This window comes from Balaenoptera borealis (genome assembly GCF_965194805.1).
Source record: "Balaenoptera borealis genome assembly, chromosome: 8".
In the NCBI taxonomy this organism is placed as follows: Eukaryota; Metazoa; Chordata; class Mammalia; order Artiodactyla; family Balaenopteridae; genus Balaenoptera; species Balaenoptera borealis.
The window spans coordinates 54,336,902-54,357,841 of NC_138865.1; the positions used below are offsets into that span (position 1 = coordinate 54,336,902).

Here is a 20,940-nt window from a genome sequence, read left to right on the forward strand (position 1 = left end):
TCCTAGCCTCGGCAATCAGAGAAGAAAAAGAAATAAAAGGAATACAAATTGGAAAAGAAAAAGTAAAACTGTCACTGTTTGCAGATGACATGATACTATACATAGAGAATCCTAAGGATGCCACCAGGAAACTACTAGAGCTAATCAATGAATCTGGCGAAGTTGCGGGATACCAAATTAATGCACAGAAATCTCTTGCATTCCTATATGCTAATGATGAAATATCTGAAAGAGAAATTAAGGAAACACTCCCATTTACCACTGCAACAAAAAGAATAAAATACCTAGGAATAAACCTACCTAGGGAGATAAAAGACCTGTATGCAGAAAACTATAAGACACTGATGAAAGAAATTAAAGATGATACCAACAGATAGAGAGATATACCATGTTCTTGGATTGGAAGAATCAATATTGTGAAAATGACTATACTACCCAAAGCAATCTACAGATTCAATGCAATCCCTATCAAATTACCAATGGCATTTTTTACAGAACTAGAACAAAAAATCTTAAAATTTGTATGGAGACACAAAAGACCCCGAATAGCCAAAGCAGTCTTGAGGGAAAAAAATGGAGCTGGAGGAATTAGACTCCCTGACTTCAGACTACACTACAAAGCTACAGTAATCAAGACAATATGGTAGTGGCACAAAAACAGAAACATAGATCAATGGAACAAGATAGAAAGCCCAGAGGTAAACCCACACACCTATGGTCAACTAATCTATGACAAAGGAGACAAGGTTATACAATGGAGAAAAGACAGCCTCTTCAATAAGTGGTGCCGGGAAAAGTGGACAGCTACATGTAAAAGAATGAAATTAGAACACTCCCTAACACCATACAAAAAAAATAAACTCAAAATGGATTAGAGACCTAAATGTAAGACCGGACACTATAAAACTCTTAGAGGAAAACAGAGGAAGAACACTCTTTGACATAAATCACAGCAAGATCTTTTTTGATCCACCTCCTAGAGTAATGGAAATAAAAACAAAAATAAAGAAATGGGACGTAATGAAACTTCAAAGCTTCTGCACAGCAAAAGAAACCATAAACAAGACGAAAAGACAACCCTCAGAATGGGAGAAAACATTTGCAAACGAATCAACGGACAAAGGATTAATCTCCAAAATATATAAACAGCTCATGCAGCTCAATATTAAAAAAACAAACAACCCAATCCAAAAATGGGCAGAAGATCTAAACAGACATTTCTCCAAAGAAGATATACAGATGGCCAAGAAGCACATGAAAAGCTGCTCAACATCACTAATTAGAGAAATGCAAATCAAAACTACAATGAGGTATCATCTCACACCAGTTAGAATGGGCTTCATCAGAAAATCTACAAACAACAAATGCTGGAGAGGGTGTGGAGAAAAGGGAATCCTCTTGCTCTGTTGGTGGGAATGTAAACTGATACAGCCACTATGGAGAACAGTATGGAGGTTCCTTAAAAAACTAAAAATAGTATTACCATATGATCCAGCAATCCCACTACTGGGCACATACCCAGAGAAAACCACAATTCAAAAAGACACATGCACCCCAATGTTCATTGCAGCACTATTTACAATAACCAGGTCATGGAAGCAACCTAAATGCCCATCGACAGACGAATGAATACAGAAGATGTGGTACATATATACAATGGAATATTACTCAGCCATAAAAAGGAACGAAATTGGGTCATTTGTTGAGATGTGGATGGATCTAGAGACTGTCATACAGAGTGAAGTAAGTCAGAAAGAGAAAAACAAATAGCGTATATTAACGCATATATGTGGAACCTAGAAAAATGGTACAGAGGAACCGGTTTTCAGAGCAGAAATTGAGACACAGATATAGAGAACAAACATATGGACACCAAGGGGGGAAAGTGGGGGGGTGGGGGGGGGTGGGGGGGGGTGTGATGAATTGGGCGATTGGAATTGACATGTATACACTAATGTGTATAAAACTGATGACTAATAAGAACCTGCTGTATAAAAATAAAAAATAAAAAACCTTAAGAAAACATAGTTGTCTCAAACAGTAATACCTATCCTGCTCCCATTAGCAGAACAAAGTTCACGATGGAGTCGTACTGAACTCTCTCTTTGGTAAATGTAAGTGGTCAAGTGCCCTTTTCTTAGCTCAAATAAAGTGACTTTTCTTCAATGATAAAAAAAAAGAAGATAGAAAAATAATACACACAAACCCAACCATACCAATAATTTCACTAAATTTAAGTAGTCTAACAAGACAAATGAATATATATGTCCATAGTACTTGAAAAGATGCTCAACATTGCTTACCTCAGGGAAATACAAATCAAAACCACAATGAGATATCACCTTACATTGGTCAGAGTGGCTATTATCAAAAAGATAACAAATAACAAATGTTGGAGAGGGTGTGGAGAAAAGGCAACCCTCGCGCACTGTTGGTGGGAATGTAAATTGGTGCTGCCACTGTGGAAAACACTACGGAGGTTCCTCAAAAAACTAAAATACAACTACCATATGACCCAGCAATTCCACTGCTGGGCATATATTTGAAAAAAAAAAAAAAAAGAAAACACAAATTCAAAAAGATACATGCACCCCAATGTTCACAGCAGCATTATTTATGATAAGCCAAAATATGGAAGCGACCTAAGTGCCCATCAACAGATGAACAGATAAAGGAGACATGTGGTGTGTGTGGCGGGGGTGGGGGGTACACACACCGTGGAATACTACGCAGCCATAAAAAGAATGAAATTTTGCCATTTGCAGCAACGTGGATAGACCTGGAGGGCATTATGCTTAGTGAAACAAGTCAGACAGAGTAAGACAAATACTGTATGGCATTATATGTGAAATCTAAAAAATAAGATAAACTAGTGAATATAACAAAAAAGAAACAGACTCACAGAGGTAGAGAACAAACTAGTGGTTACCACTGGGGAGAGGGAAGGGGGTAGGGGCAAGATAGGGGCTGGGGATCAAAAGGTACAAGCTACTATGTATAAAATAAATAAGCTACAAGGATATACTGTATGGCACAGGGAACACGGCCTGTATTTTGTAACTATAAATGGAGTATAACTTTTAAAAATTGTGAATCACTGCACTGTACACCTGAAACTTATATTGTACATCATCTATACCTCAATTTTAAAAAATACAAATAAACCTGAAAAAAAACTGTCCATATAAAAACTTGGATACAATATTCATAGCAACACTACTCAAAATAGCCAAAATGTAGAAACAACCCAAATGTCCATCAACTCATGATGTGGAATTTCCATGCAATGGAGTATTATTCAGCCATAACAAGGAATGAAGTACTACTGATACATGCTGTGACGTGGATGAATCTAGAAAGCATTATGCTAAGTGAAAGAAGCCAGACACAAAAGTCATACATTGTACTATTCCATTTACAGTAAATATCCAGAATAGGCAAATCTACAGAGAAAGCAAGCAAACTAGTGGTTGTCAGGAGGGGGAAGGATGGGGGAAGGGGAATGGGGAGTGACTGATTAAAGGGAAAAAGATTTCCTTTCGGGTGATAAAAAACATTCTGGAACTAGATAGTGATGACAGTTGTGTAACATTGAGAACGTACTAAATGCCACTGAACTGTAGATTTTCAAGTTGTTAACATGGTGAATTTTATATTATGTGAGTTTTGCCACAATTTTTTTTTGGAATTTATTTATTTATTTATTTATGACTGTGTTGGGTCTTCGTTTCTGTGCGAGGGCTTTCTCTAGTTGTGGCAAGCGGGGGCCACTCTTCATCATGGTGCGCGGGCCTCTCACTATCACGGCCTCTCTTGTTGGGGAGCACAGGCTCCAGACACGCAGGCTCAGTAATTGTGGCTCACGGGCCTAGTTGCTCCGCGGCATGTGGGATCCTCCCAGACCAGGGCTCGAAACCGTGTCCCCTGCATTGGCAGGCGGATTCTCAACCACTGCACCACCAGGGAAGCCCCACAATTTTTTTAAAAAGGAATGAAATACTGATACATACAACATGAGTGAACCTCAAAAACATTATCCTAAATGAATGAAGCCAGTCACAAAAGATCACATACTATATGATTTCATTTAAATGAAATGTCCAGAATAGGCAAATCTATAGAAACAAAAAACAGATTAGTGGTTGCCTAGGGCTGGGGTGGGAGAGAGGGGAATTGGATAGTGACTATGAATGGACATAAGATTTCCCTCTGGCATGATGAAAACGCTCTAAATTAGATTATGCCAATGGCTGTAAAACTCTGTAAATATTCTAAGAACCACTGAATTGAACCGTTTAAGAGGGTGAATTTTATGGTGTATAAATTATATCTCAATTAAGCTGATTTTAAAAAGCAAGTTGTCAAGTGGTCTAACCACTCCTAAATAAAGACAGAAACTATTAGACTGGGTTATAAAAAAGAAAGACTCAATTCTAAGCCACCTACAGGAAACAAGTTTTAAATATAAAGACACAAATGCATTAAAAGTAAAAGAATGACTGACTTTTGACAAAAGAGCAAAGACAATTCAATGGAGAAAAGATAGCCTCAACAAGTAGTAGTGGGAAAATCAGATGCCCATATGCAAAAAAGAGACTGAGACCTTACACTTTCTACAAAAAATAATTCAAAATGAATCACAGACCTAAATATAAAATACAGTACTATAAAACTTCTAGAAGAAAACACAGGAGAAAAATCTATATGTGATCTTGGGTTTGGCGATGAATTTTTAGATACAACACCAAAAGCACAATCCACGAAAAAAAACGGACAAAGTAGACTTTACTAAAAACTTCTGCTCTGTTAAAGACACTGTTAAGAGAATGAAAAGACAAGCCACAGAATGTGATAAAATATTTGCAAAAAACATATCTGATAAAGAGCTGGTATCCAAAATACACCAAAAACACACAGAACTAAACAGTAAGAAAACAGACAACCCAATTAGAAATGGGCAAAAGATCTGAACATATACTTCACCGAAGAATATATACATATGGCTAACATGTATATGAAAAAATGCTCAACATCATTAGTCACTAGAGAAATGCAAACTGAAATAATGAGATGGCAATACAGACTTACTAGAATGGCTAAAAAATTTCTTAAACTGACAATACCAAATGCTGATGAAGATGTGGAACAGAACCTTTCATTCATTGCTGATGGGAATGCAAAATGGAACAGCCACTTTGAAAGACAGTTTGACAGTTTCTTACAAAGCTAAACATAAGCTTACTGTATGATTCAGCAATCATACGCCTAGGTATTTACCCAACTGATTTGAAAATTTATGTCCATACAAAACCTACATACAATGTTTACAGCAGCTTTATTCATAATCCCCAAAAACTGGAAGCAAAGAAAATGTCCTTCAATAGGTGAACGGATAAAACAAAAACAAAAACCTGATACATTCAGCGATAAATGAGCTGTCAAGCCACGAAAAGACTTCGAGGAAACTTAAATGCATATTGCAAAGTGAAAGAAGGCAGTCTGAAAAGGCTAATATGACTCCTTTTACACGACATTCTAGAAAAGGCAAAAACTACAGAAACAGTAAAAAGAGATCAGTGGTTTCCAGGGTTTTGGGGTTTGGCAGAGACGGCTGAAGAACTGAAGTGTGGAAAACTTTTACAGATATAAAACTATTCAATATGATAATGTAATGGTAGATACACGACATTACACATTTGTCAAAATTCACAACACAGAGAGTGAGCTTTAATGTATGCAAAATTACCAAAACCATTGAGGAGGTCATGGGATCCCCTGAAGGAATGTGGAGTAGGTCGAGAGAACATAACTACTACAAATGTTTGAAAACAACCTCAATGAAGGGGTTGGGGTGGAGGGGTGGCGAGATGCTGGCCAAAGTAACTTTAGAAATGAGTAGAGTCTTTAAAACTAAAAGCAACAGGAACTGCAAATAGGCACTCTAGCTGATAAAACTGTTTCACACAGGGGTATGAGTTAACAGTTCTGATACTGCTATACATGTATACTGGAACTGAACAATTACATAAATGGATGACAGATGGTGGGAGCCGGGTTTCTCATTGTCGGAGCAGGTATTTACAGATAAGCAAGGGGAGGAGTATCCATGTAGTAATGGATTAAAGTTGGAGCTCACTATGAATTCATATTTAGTTTAATATAAATACAGATGGTGACATATAGGAAGAGTTATAGATATAGGTATACAATGGGTTACTATACACAAGTATATTTCCTTGCTCAATCAACTAAGAAAACATAGAAGCAACGACATCCAGTAGCAATCAGCACACCAAGCATGTAGATCTTGCTTTCTAACACCATTCTCCAACAAGAGGAACCAAGGCTTCTTTAAGAAATGACTGATTATAGGACTGGGACAGGAAATACAGGTATCCTTTGCTTTTCAAAAGTTCACTATATGCCACTTCACTTTTACAAAAGACCTACATAAGCACCTATTTTTGCTAATCCAAAAGAAATCTGAAAAAAAATTACACTTTTATGGAAAGAGGTGAAAAGCAAAAATAACATTCAGTGTTTGTTTTATTTTTTTTAACATCTTTATTGGAGTATAATTGCTTTACAATGGTGTATTAGTTTCTGCTTTATAACAAAGTGAATCAGCTATACATACACATATATCCCCATATATACAATGGAATATTACTCAGTCAGCATTTGTTTTGCAGCAAGCAGTTATAAAGGCAGTGTGCACCCCAAGCAGAGAGAGGAGAATGGCACCACCAAGCTCCTTCCCCAGGAACTACACTCCGCATCTCAGCATCAAGCTGACGACATAGCTTTGAACTGCGTAAGCATCTGTGCTTCACCTTGATTTATTTTGTGCATCCGTTAACAAGATGTGTCCTAAAGGAACTGTTTCTTCACTTTACACCATTTTGGCTTAGGAAAGGTTTCATAGGAACACTCTAGCACTTTCATATAGCAGGGGAAACCTTTATACAAAATGAGCCTGCACAGACATAGAAAACAAACTTATGGTTACCAAAGGGGAAAGGGGGGGTAGGGACAAATTAGGAGTTTGGGATTAACATATACACACTACTATATATAAAGTAGATAACCAACAAGGACCTACCATATAGCACAGGGAACTACACTTAATATTTTTAATAACCTATAAGGGAAAAGAATCTGAAATATATATATATATATATACACACACACACAGACACACACACAGTCATTTTGCTGTACACTGGAAACTAACACAACATTGTAAATCAACTATACTTCAATTTTTAAAAATTGAGAAAAAAATTTTAAAAACAAAGTGAAAAAAACAATAAAAACAAAAAAACCCAAAATGAGCCTGGAGCATTTTTTTAGTGCCAGAATTAACAAACATGCAAACAAACAAGAACAACAACAAGCCCACATTTATGGGTGTATGTCAAAGGAGCATAGGAGCCAACTAAAAGAGCTCCCAATAGCCAAGGCTGGAACAATTTGAACAAATAAAGTAGTACTGGATTATAACCCAAAGCATAAAATAAATATCTGTAAGTCCATGCTGATATAAATTAATGATATGAATAAATTAATAAATGAAGGAAAAGAGACAACTCTCCCATGCAAAGCAATTCTAAATAACTTAAGCGGATACTCTGTCCTCAAGGAGTGTGTAATCCCCTACTCCTTAAGTGTGGGATAAGCTTAGTGACTTCTTTCCAAAGAGTACAGAATGGAAAGGGGGAGGAGAGTAACTTTATGGTGAAGAACATGATAAACACTACCTCAGCCAGGTAATCATAACCAACATCAAAATCACAAGTCATGTTGACATTATGTACCCCTGAGATGATGTAACGAAAATGGCACTTTATCTCTGCAATCTTCCTCACAATCTAACCTTAAAAAAAAAAAATCGGAAGAATTCCAATAAAGGGAAATCCTGCAAAATGCCTGACCAGTTCTCCTCAAAAGTGTCATGGTGATCAAGGACAAGGATAATCTAAGAAACTGTTACACCCAAAAGTAGTCTATGGAGACACAACAACTAAATGTAACGAAGTGGTATCTGGATGGGATCCTGGAACAGAAAAAGGACATTAGCTAAAAACTAAGGAAATCTGAATAAACTACAGACTTTAGTTAATAATAACGTATCAATATTGGTTCATTAATTGTAACAAACATACCATACTAATATAAGATGTTAAGAACCTAGGTCTGGGGTATAGAGAACTCTCTGTACTATATTCTCAATTTTTCTGTAAATCTAAAATTGTTCTAAAAAATAAAGTATTTTTGAAAAGGTACAAGGATGCAAAAATATATGTTATGTACATTTTAATCATAAGAAAGCTAGAGTGGCCATATTAATAACAGGCAGACTTCGGAGCAGGGATAACGAGAAACATTTCATAATAACAATAAAAGTTAAATCATCAAGACATAATCCTAAACATGTACACATCTAACAAGAGAGCATTATATATGCAAAAACTGACAAGTTAAAGGAGAAATAAACAGATCCATAATTAAAGAGAATTCAACACTCCTCATTCAGTAATTCATAAAACAGTTATGCAGAAAATCAGTGAGGATACATAAAATTTGAAAAACACTATCAACTAACTTGACATAATTAGTATTGATAGAACACTCCATCCAACAACAGCAAAAATCCACAATCTCTTCAACTACACACAGAACATTCACCAAGATAAACCATATGCTGGCCCATAAAACAAGCCTGGATAAATTTACAGTAAGTCCCCTATACATACAAACTTTCAGGTTTCGAACTTTCAAAGACACGAACGTGTGTTTACATGTCCAATCACGTAAATTATTTCAAGTGTCTGGCGTACATTGTCATGTGCCTGCATCCTCTACAAGTGGTTGTGCTTTTGTGTACTTTACTGCACAGTACTGTTGCTCTGCAACATGAGGAGCTTACTAATGAAGACCTGATGGAATTGGAGGCCCAGAGAAAGGACGAAGAGAGACAAGAGGAAGAAAAAGTAACTGAAGAACTGAAGAGACTGACGACACAGGAAATGGCAAGGGGATTTTCTTTATTTGAGGAGGCACTATTAGTTTTTGAGGCACAGGACTCAAACATAGAATGCTACATGAAGGTTGCAGCAGCTGTTCAGAATGCAGTCCAGTGCTACCATGTCATCTATGACAGAAAAAAAGAGCTACTACCCAGACATCACTGGAATGTTTTCTCAAGAGGGTAGATAGATAGAACTGAATCCAGCAAGCAACCAGAACCTGTGCCATCAACGTCAGGCATGAATGAAAGTGCAGTCTGCCCTCTGTCCCCTATTGCTGATGATCCTTCAGCTCTACCATCTCCCACCTCCTCTCCCTCCTCCAGTCAGTAACTCTTCTTGCCTGTTCACTCGAGGCCAGCCCCTGTAAGCCAGCTGTTGTACTGTACTACTGTACTTTTCAAGGTACTGTACTGTAAGATTAAAAATGTTTTCTTTATTTATTGTGTTTGTTTTTTATGTATTATTTGTGTGAAAAGTATTATAAGCCGATTATAGTATATAGTACTATATAGCTGATTGTGTTAGTTGGGTGCCTAGGCTAACTTTGTTTGACTTACAAACTGGACTTATGAACGTGCTCTTGGAACAGAACTCATTTGTATGTAGGGGACTTACTATAAAAGACTATTAAACATACTTAACATGGAATTAAATTTGGAATAAGAGAAAGATATCTTATAAAATTTCCCCGATATTTCAAAACTAAACAACACTCTTCTAAATAATCCATTAATCAAAAAAGAAACTGTAAGAGAAATTAGAAAATATTTTGAACTAAATGAAAATAACAGAAATCAATTTGTGAGATGCAGCTAAAGCAATGTTTAGAAGGGAATTCTTCTAAATTTTATTATTTTATTACTTATATTATTAGAAAAGAGGAAAGCTTTTCAATCAGTAATCTAAGTGTCCACCTTGAGATGTTAGAAAAAGAAAAGCAAATTAAACCAAGAGTAAGTAGAGGAAAAAATTAAAAGAGAAATCAGTAAAATTGAAAATGGACAAGCAACAGAAATCCATGCCTCTAAATCAAGAAAAAAACAGGAGGCAGAAATTACCAATGAGTAATGAAAGAAAGTACATCATTACAAATCCTTTAGACATTTAAAAAAATAACAAGGAAATATTATAAACGCTTCCATTCCATTTTCAACGTAGACGAAATGGACATTTTTTTTAAGACACAAATTTCCAAAACTGACATAAGAAGAAACAGAAAATCCAAACAGTCCTATATATATGAATTGCCAATAACCAAAAGTAGGAAGAGGCAAGGAAAGACTCTTTCCTGAGCCTTCAAAGGGGGCACCTTGATTTTAGACTTATAGTTTCCAGAACTGTGAGAGAATAAAGTTGTTAATTAAACCACATGGTTTGTGGTTATTTGTTATGGCTACCCTAGAGAAACTACTACACATGTTAATATTTTGGACGTAGTAGAATAAAAAATGTATTAAAGGTATGAAATTTAATGACAGTTTTTGTTACTTATTAGTGTGGAGCTACTAGAAAACTTAAAATTACACATGTGGCTTACATTATTTCTAGTGAAGAGCACTAATCTAGCTAGTGCAATATGGCAAGAAAAAACTAAAGGAATACTGATTGGAAATGAAGAAGCAAAACTGGCTTTCTCTGTAGACATGACGATTATGTATTAAGAAAATCCTAAAGAATCCACATAAAAGCTACCAGAACTGAAAAGTGAATGCAGTAAGATAAAATACAAGGTCAACTTTGTATTGCATTTTTATTTACTATCAAGAAACAAATTTGAAAAAGAAAATTTAAAATACAGTATCACTGACAATAGCTAGCATCAAAAAACATGAAATACTTGGGGGATCAACTGAACAAAATATGAGCAATACCTATAAAATGAAAATTACAAAACACTGCAAAAAAAACCCTAAAGATATTTAAATAAAGAGATATGCCATGTTAAAGTATCAGAAGACTCATTATTATTGAGATGCCAATTCTCCCCATCAGGCTTTTTGTAGAAACTGACACTCTTATTCTACAATTTATAAGAAAATGCTAAGGATATAAAATAACCAAAACAATTCTGATAAAAAGACAATGGTAAAGGACAAACACTACCTTATTGCAAGGCTTGCTATAAAGAAACAGTAATGAAGACAATACAGTATTGGTATAAAGACAGACATTTAGACCAACGGAACAGAGAGAGACCAGAAACCAACCCGCGGTTAATAAATAAATAAATAAGTAAGTAAGTAAGTAAATAAGTAAGTAAGTAAATAAATAAATAAATAAATAAATAAATAAAAAGGAATCAGATCTCACATAACCTCCAAACCAGTAAGGGGGACTAATACGAAGAAAGGAAGAGACAGAGGGAGGGAAGGAAGGGAGGGAAGAAAAATTAAACTCTACAGAATAAAATAACAAGGTGCTATGATAATACCTGATCTCGCTAACTAGACAGTGTGATCAGGAAAGACCTCTCAGAAAAGTAACAGATAAACGGAAGAGTACATGTAAAGGCTCTAAGGGAAGGAATCTAAAAGTAGGCCAGTGTGACAGGTGCACAGTAGGCAAGGAGAAGATAAGACTACAGAGATAGGGCTTTTCAACCAGAGGAAAATGTCTGTATAGTTCTCTATTCTATCCACTTTTTTCCATCCCTACCACTGCTGTTCTCAATTCTCATCTAGATGCCTACAAGACCTTCTAGCTGATGAACCTGCAGCCTCACTCAAGCTGCTCTCCCAAATCCATCCTTCACAACTGAGCCAAAGATATTTAACTGCTTAAAATTATTAAATGGCTCCCTGTTCCCTACAATGTATAGTCTTAATTTCCCTTCTGACTTTTAAGATCCTTCATGACACAGCCCCTACTTACTCCTCCAGCTTACGCCCCACTTCCCTCCAAAACTACCTGTGGCCCCACACTAAGTTACTTGCATCTTAATAAAACCCACCACATGCTTTCATTACTTTGTGCCTTTTCACATCTTTGAGTTTTAAATCAAATGTCTCCTCTGTAAACCACCTCTAATACACACCAAACGCACTTAGGTATTTCTCTCTGCTCCTATAGCATCATTTGCTCTATTCTAGATTTGTCATGATGTGGTAGTTATGATGCTTACCTACAAGACTATGATGCTTATCCTACTAGACTTTAATATACAGACTGTATGTTATTCATCTTTTTATCCCTAGCAGATAGCACAGTACCTATTTAACAAAGGCTTTTTTCCATAATTAAAAAAGAGAGACTCCTAACATTTATGCTTTTAGGATCTAAGCATCCCTAAAGTAAGCATACACAATGACAAACTAGATTCAAGGAATCCTTTAAAATATTTCAAAGATTTTAAAAATCCTATAAAATGACTCTTCCATAAGTCAAATAATTATAAATCTAGATTTGTAAATATTAAATTTGGTTGAAATGAGGTCCTCTTAGAAATATTTATGCCCCACAATATTGCGATAAGAATTAAAAATTTTAGGGACTTCCCTGGTGGTCCAGTGGTTAAGACTCTGCTTCCAATGCAGGGGCTGCGGGTTCAATCCCTGGTCAGGGAACTAAGATAGGTCGTGGCAAAAAAAAAAAAAAAAAAAAAAAAATATATATATATATATATATATATATATAAAAGAATATTATTATATTGAAAAATAAAATTAATAGAATTATTACAGAAACTTGTAGCAAGTAACAGAAAATTATAAATTTATATTTTAATCCCTATTCAATGAATTCAAGTCACAAGTGCACATCTACAGTTTTCACCTTGCTTTCAGCTCTCGATCAAATACCATATTATAGGAGCCCTCATGATCCACTGCAAAGGAAGTAGTTCAAAGAATGTTTACATTTTCAAAAGTTTAATTTGGCTTGGACTATCATACTAGCAAAAAGATTTCATTATAGCATTAAGATTGAAAAAGTGGAATTACTAAAATATTAAAAGACAGAATAGAGAACAAACGTATGGACACCAAGGGGGGAAAGTGAGGGGGGGAGGTGTGGGATGAATTGGGAGATTGGGATTGACATGTATACACTAATATGTATAAAATAGATAACTAATAAGAACCTGCTGTATAAAAAATAAATAAAATTCAAAAAAAGTAAAAGAATAATGGTTAAATAAACTGTGACAGTACAACTTTGGACTACTACAAAACGATAAAATATAGCCATATGTAGCACAATATTATGTTTAAAAAGACAATTATATGGGGCTTCCTTGGTGGCGCAGTGGTTGAGAATCTGCCTGCCGATGCAGGGGACATGGGTTCGAGCCCTGGTCTGAGAAGATCCCACATGCCGCGGAGCAACTAGGCCCGTGAGCCACAACTACTGAGCCTGTGTGTCTGGAGCCTGTGCTCCGCAACAAGAGAGGCCACGATAGTGAGAGGCCCGCGCACCGTGATGAAGAGTGGCCCCCGCTTGCCGCAACTGGAGAAAGCCCTCACACAGAAGCGAAGACCCAACACAGCCAAAAATAAATAAATAAATAAATAAATAATAATTTAAAAAAACAACTCACATTATTTAAAAAAAAAAAAAGACAATTATATGAACATTAGCCACAGAATTATACACAAGTATAGACAGGATTAGTATAGTATTATACTAATATACTATAGAGGACTTCCCTGGTGGCACAGTGGTTAAGAATCCGCCTGCCAATGCAGGGGATACGGGTTCGAGCCCTGGTCCGGGAAGATCCCACATGCCGCCGAGCAACTAAGTCCGTGCGCCACAACTATTGAGCCTGCGCTCCAGAGCCCGCGAGCCGCAACTACTGAGCCCACGTGCCACAACTACTGAAGCCCGCGCGCCTAGAGCCCGTGCTCTGCGACAAGAGAAGCCACTGCAAGAAGCCCACACACCACAACAAAGGGAAGCCCCCATTAGCTGCAACTAGAGACAGCCCACGCACAGCAACGAAGACCCAACGCAGCCAAAAAAATAATAAAAATAATAAAGAAAACCTTACTTAAAAAATATATATATATATATTATAGAAGTATAACAGAACTAGACTACAGAAAATTGTAAATGTAAGCAGGGAGAATTAATTTTTTTCTTTTGAATTTCTCTTAATCATGTTATATTCTTTTCCAATAAAAAGTTAGTTTTCAAATACCACATGAAGAGAATTATATTACATTTACTTACTTACATGTATTATGTACTAACATAAATTTAAACAAAATTTTTAAGTTTAAAAACTACCTAATTTTTTCCCACAAAATACTAAGTTTTAAATTTCAAATAATAAAGTTATCTGATTTTGGAATTTCCTACAATCTGATGCTAAAGACCTACCCTTTTACACCAGCTATACTATGTAAACTCATTTCCCACGTTTTAACACTTTTAGAGGAATCTCCAATTCCAACAAGGCATCCCATCACTGCAAGTCTGTCAAACTGACAATCTTAAAGAGGAGGTACAACTTGTGGTACCAGCACAGAGAAGATAAAATTTTAATTCATATACTATGAAAGCTTATTTGCCCTTACTATCTAAGTTTCAGCAGATACATTATATTGGAAATACAAATTAAAACAAATTCTATTTGCAAATCAAAAAGACCAAATGAGGGCTTCCCTGGTGGCGCAGTGGTTAAGAATCCGCCTGCCAATGCAGGGGACACGGGTTCAAGCCCTGGTCCGGGAAGATCCCACATGCCACGGAGCAGCTAAGTCCATGCGCCACAACTACTGAGCCTGTGCTCTAGAGCCCGTGAACCACAACTACTGAGCCCACGTGCCACAACTACTGAAGCCCGTGCGCCTAGAGCCCATGCTCCTCAAGAAGAGAAACCCCCGTAATAAGAAGCCCACACACTGCAACGAAGAGTAGCCCCCATTCGCCGCAACTAGAGAAAGCCCACACGCAGCAACAAAGACCCAACGCAGCCAAAAATAAATGAATAAATAAATAAATTAAAAAAAAAAAAAAGACCAAATGAAACAACCTGCCTCTGACTCAGCAGCTTTTTTACTTTACAACCTGTACTTAAGTTGCTAGGATAAGACTGAAACCTAACTTTCAAACTGAGAAGCAAAACCAGTGCAAAATCAATATTTGTCTTGGCAGGAAACTCCAATGAAAATATGAGATGTTTTGGTCTCAACTCGAGATATAGAAGAGCAAAGGTTCCTCCTTGGGTTATTATTTATCATGCAAAATCCCTTGTCTATAGCTACAAATTAGCTTTTATTGCAGATACTTAACATGTTTCTTTATAGGCAGCGCCTCAGCCAAATAACCTTCCAAATCTGGCACCATGAATTGTTACAGCTTACACACCACTGCAGTTCCTTGTAATTTAAAACATTTGCCTTTTAAGAACAGTCTCCACACACCAACTCTACTGCCAATTTCTCCAGCTGAAAGCTCGAGTTTATACTACAAAACACTATATTTACTCTCAACAACAGAATGCACTCATTTACAAATTACACAAGAGTAAATGACTCCAATACACAACTTCAAAATTTCTAACATCATACCTTCTCCATTATCCAAATTAGCAAGTCTAAACAGTAGTACACTAAGTGAGGTACTATGACCAAAGTCAACTGCCATATCATCAGTTCAGTAAAATCAGTAATACAAAAGATAGACCCCTAATCCCAATCAACTATTTAGCAAAATGGCCACAGGAGATACCAATGAGGGGAAAGTGTGGATTGAGTTTGCCATTACTAGAAAAACGAGTCAAAGCAAGTCTGTATGAGAGGCAGATTAACCTCATGAATACAAATCTAAGTTCATTTCTGAGTTCCAGTCTCACACCAAGAAGGCAGTTTATCAAATTTTTAACAGTAATACGAAGAACAGGGCAAAAAAAAAAAGAGAAGTTTTTTTTTTTCATGGTAACGTTGATAAAGAACAGGTATCCTTCAATGCTCAGAGATGAAGTTTTCCTTTTACAACCAGTTTTTCTCTTATCACGTGTACACAGAAAATCCGACAGTTCTCTGCATTTCAGATAGCTTAATACACACGATCACCTCAAATCAAATATTTATTGAAAACTTACCTCCTTAGCACTAACACTCTCTCCTTACTAATCCTTCACCTTCTAAACTGAGACCGGAAGGGAAAACCTACTCCTACGGTAAATTAGCGTCTGGGGAGAACATCTTAACACGAGTTTGCACACAATTAAGCAGGTTCAGTAAATCAATTACCCAGACTACAATGCTTGACAATTTCTCTGAAGCAAAAACACACAGACAGCTTAGGGTTCATTACTGGAGATGACTCTTTCCCTCGCATTTGCACAAGTAACTTCGGTAACTGCCCTAAATTTTCCCGTGTGAAACAAACAGGTAATAGGAAGGAGGGGGGGGTATAATTTAAAAAGTGGGTCATTTCGTATTTATTCTGATGAGGTACGATCTTCGAGAAGGAAAAGGTCTGTGAAGCAGAAAAAAAAAAAAAAGGAGGGAACAGATGACAGCATCCTCAATGCAGAAAAGTTACAGCTCTTTACTGGAGTCAGCAGTAGAGGCTCGTTAGTTGGTTTTTTGGTTTAGTCACTCGGAGTTGAATGAAACCTGCCTTCCTAAAAGTCATCGCCAACAAAGAAGCCCTGAGGATCCGCCACGGCAAGGCGGAGGAGGAAATGTCCTCAATTCACCTGCGACACCTGCCCAGGTCCCCAGTTCTCTCCCCGCCCTGGCCCCCAGCCCCCTCGGGTACCCCGGTCCCCGCCCCTTGCCCCCCCCCCATCCAGGCAGCAGTCTCCTCGGTGGTCGCGAAGGCCCAGACCCCTCGCGCTTCCTTCCACCGCAGTGGCTCTCCGCAGCCGGGGCGGCGGCACGGGGAGGCCCTTCCCGGAGCGGCCTCTCCCCCATCACACCCGGCAGGCTCCGGGGACTCCCCGCCCCCGGAAACCGCAGAAAAACTAGGCCGAGAATGCCAGCCCAGGCCATTCCACGCCTCCTCGGCGACCCCTGCACGCCGGCCCTCGGAACTCAGCCCTCCGAGCTGCTACCTGCCCAGCGCCCACCCGGCCCGGGAGCGCGGGGCTAGCTGACGGGCGGCGCAGGGTTCCTCCGCGAAAGGCCTTCCGCCGCAGACTCACCTGCCGCCCGCTCCTCCTTCAGCGCCACCCGGGCACAGCCCCTTCCTGGGGCATGAAAGCGCCGGCTTCGGGCCTGGGGGCCCTCGGCAGGGCAGGGCGGGGGACTTGCTCTGGCGGCCGCCGCCGCCACTGCCGCCACCACCGCCCGCTCTGCGCCTGCGCCGCCTCCCGGGCTGGGTCTCGAGGGGCGCCGCTTGCAACGAGGGGTAACAGCCGGGAGCGCGAGCTCGCGCCGGCGCCTCGGCTCACCGGAGGCCGGTAGTGCGGGCGGCGGGTTGCCTAGGAGCTGCGTGCTGCACTGCTGCCCCGACAGCTGACGGCCATGTTTCTGTTCCCTTTTTCTTTTTTTCCACCCTCTCCTTCCGCCCCTTTCCACAGAACGGCACTTTCCTTCCCCCCTCCCGCTCCCTTTCCTACTGCGGGGGCGGTGGAAAAAGGCGTGGGGGAGGGGTGGGGAAGGGAGGACGCGGAGGCGGGGCAGCGCTCGAGCCCCGCCCCCGGGGAGGGCCGAGGCCGCACGGCCACTGCTCCCCTTCCCCCCGCACCCCGCCGCGACACCCTCAGGGCGCGGGGGTGCCAGTGCCGACAGCCCGTCAGCCCCGCCTCCGCGTCCGCGCGGCGGGTCCCGAGCAGAAACAGAGCCAGGGAGAAAGGGCTCAAGGCACTACTTTGCACCCCTTCCTGCGGCGCTCAGACTCGCCTGTGGTGCGGCTTTATTGCCTTGGCCTCAAGCAGGTGGCGGCTGATCTTTTCCGGTTTTTCAAAGGCGAGGAAAGGGACTCCGAGTCCCTCAAAGTCACTGAGGACAGTGCTGAGAGAGATGCAGGTCTCTGGATGAGAAGTTTCCTTCCCAGGATGGGAGTTGGAATTCCCACGTATGACAGGGGGCCTCCCAGGCAGTCGAGAGACCCGCCGACTGGGGCTTCCCTAAGTCCTTCCTGGCTGCAGCGGCCCTTGAGAGTCCTTGACCGCCCTCGGTGTCGCTACCTCGGCAGAGATTTGGGGATGGGAACTCGGAACTTGGAAATCGCTCGTTTAAATAATCAGTCCTCTCAGGCCTCCTAAGTAAATGTAGCCTCCTTATCTACACGGCTGCATGCATGGTCCGTTCCCTTAATGCAAACTTCATGAGATATTATTAACTACGTTTTGAAATAATTATATATATGTAATTATATATACATGGAAAAATAACAGCTAGTTATTCAGGAAGAAGCAAATGGTTTGAAACAAATTAGGAGAACTTTTTTACCTCCTGGCAAAAAAAAAACTGGCGAGTGACTTCACAGATTCCATGGCAGGTCAGAATTAGAATTGGCAAGATTTGTGCATTTCTAATGAGTATTCACATACATAATGATCATTTGCCTGAGACTTACTCTCTCCTTATTAAATCTGTATTTTTGCTGAAAAGTAAGAGATTAAACCTCGGTCATGAGGGTCCTGTTGTCAATTTACTTCCAAAGTTTATTGCATATATGGATAGTTTAAATTTTGTAGCCAATAGCAGAACCTATTTCCCTGACCACGTTAGCAGTAAGAATTGATTCAGTAGAAATACACAGCAATAAAAATGTCTTATTTAATAATAGTTTGGAGTCATTCTGAGCCTAGTGGAAACCAGTCTTTGACAGTGACCATCTGGACAGAAGTTTAGGAAGGAACTAATACTTCAGAATTCAGCTTGTGGACTTCTTGTCCTTCCTTTCTCAAGGGCAAATTAATTAATAGTTTAAAATCATTTACAAGATTTTGTAATGGGTACATTTTATTAACACTCATAGATCAAGGGTTTTTTCCCTCTTTTCACAGTTTTTTGCACCCACAGAAATGAAAAATGGAAGAAACCAGTATATCTCTTCCATTTGATTGACAAGTTTTTCTCAATTTGCAATGTAGGATTTAAGGATGTCTTTAATTTTTTTTTCACTATTTTAATTGTCCTATAGATTTACCATACATTTCCATTGCCATATTCTACCCAAAATTTCATAGAATGAACTTGTATGTTTGGGGTCTAATTTTTTGTCTAAGGTAGCTATTAAGTCTGAAAGTCCTTGAGTCGGCAGCAGCCTTTTCAGCTGCACTCTTATGGACCCAGGGCTAAAATAAGTTCATCTTAATTTTTAACACATAAATATTTACTGTCTAAAAAGTGGGAAGGGAGCTGGAGAGCCCAACATAGCATAACATATAGCATAATTGTTTTCGTGATGGTATCACAGTTTCCATTGAGTGTATAGATACAAGAATGCATAGAAGAATCAGCCCGCTGAAGAGGGGCATATAGACGTCAGATTGGACATGGTCAATTTCTGCAGACTTCTGCAGATCAGCAGTGCAAAAGAGTTGGATGGAAATGTTGAAATTTTTCTTAAAATAAGCAAGATGTTTTAGGCAGACATCTTCAGTGCTGCTGCAGCCACGTTATTTTCATCTTCCTAGTTGTTGTCTTCAAAAACTCCTAAACATTGCTTTTCATAGAAATATTCAAAGACCTTTATACTACTATGCTTTTTTTGTTATGCTCACTAGTTTTATTTTTTAGATTCCACATATAAGTGATAACATATAGCATTTGTTATCACTATTTATTAAGTCAGATTTCTCTATCTGACTTAATTCACTAAGCATAATACCCTCTAAGTCCATCCACGTTCCTGCAAATGGCAAATTTTCATTCTTTTTTTATGGCTGAGTAGTATTCCACTGTGTTTGTGTGTGTGTGTGTGTGTGTGTGTGTGTGTGGGTGCATGTGTGTGTGTGTATCACATCTTTATCCATTCATCTGTTGATGGCCACTTAGGTTGCTTCCATATCCTGGCAATTGTACATAGTGCTGCTTTGAACATTGGGGTACATGTATCTTTTGAATTAGTGTTTTTGTTTTCTTCAGATACATAACCAGCAGTGGGATTGCTGGATCATACGGTAATCCTACTTTTAGTTTGTTGAGGAACCTCCATACTGTTTCCACAGTGGCTGCACCAATTTACATTCTCATGAACAGCCCTGTGATAGCTTACGTGTATTCACGTCACGTTCTCTTCCAAATCCCCAGTACCTAGCAGAGTATCAAGTACATGATAGGCTCTCAAAAAGTACTTGATGAATGACTGAAATAAATCAGACTATGGTTCCCTCACTTTCTTCTACTCTGTCCTTAGACAGGTTACTTAATTTTACTCATCTTTCAAGTGTGTGGAATGATATTCATAAAAAAGCTCATTTATTAACTTATAATAAGCTATAATTATCAAAGAGGCCAGTTCAGTAATCAATACTTAGCATATGTGATAGATGGCCTCTCATTCATTATAGCTTACCCTGGTAATGATCCCTGCCTCCTGGTTTATGCCCTTGTGTAATCCCCTTCCACTGACTGTGGGGTGCTCTTATTGACTGGCTTTAACACGCAGAATACATCAGAAGCAATGAGATGTCTCTAACAAGATGAGGTTATAAAAAAGACTGGGGTTTCAGTCTTGGATTCTCTCTCTCATCTTCTTGGGTTGGTCACTCTGGGGGAAGCCAGCTAGCATGTCATCAGGCAGCCTTGTAAGTGATTTCAGAAGTGGATCCTCCCCAAGATGAGCTTTGAAATGACTGCAGCCACAGCCAACACATTGATTGCAGCCTCTTGACAGATCCTGAACCAAAATCCAGCTAAACTGCTCCCGGATTCTTTACTCACAGAAACTCTGAGTTAATAAATGTTTCTTGTTTCCAACTGCAAAATATTGGTGTAATTTGTTGCACAGCAATAGATAAATAAAACAGCACAGCAATACCTAGAAGATAGCAAGTACTCAT

General features: G+C 38.9%; 1 protein-coding gene and 1 long non-coding RNA gene across 10 annotated transcripts in view; one reads left to right on the plus strand and one right to left on the minus strand.

Moving 5' to 3' along the window:
* The window catches only part of DENND4C (DENN domain containing 4C), a 131,676-nt gene extending 114,126 nt beyond the window's left edge, over positions 1-17,550 (minus strand). For 4 of the 8 annotated variants that reach the window (XM_082401576.1, XM_082401575.1, XM_082401574.1 and 1 more), the window contains exon 1: positions 17,128-17,549. The gene's annotated coding sequence lies outside the window, so the exon portion shown is untranslated. Of the gene's footprint in view, positions 1-17,127 lie in introns of all 8 variants that reach the window. The other 4 variants (XR_014247353.1, XM_082401572.1, XM_082401571.1 and 1 more) reach the window with 3 other exon arrangements.
* LOC309633194 lies at positions 626-12,671 on the plus strand. 2 transcript variants are annotated; one of them, XR_014247377.1, is made up of 2 exons: positions 626-11,288; positions 11,329-12,671. It is a non-coding gene; the product is annotated as an uncharacterized lncRNA (long non-coding RNA). The 2 variants fall into 2 exon arrangements; XR_014247378.1 differs by having other exon boundaries at positions 626-11,284.
* Positions 17,551-20,940: the final 3,390 nt, after the last annotated feature.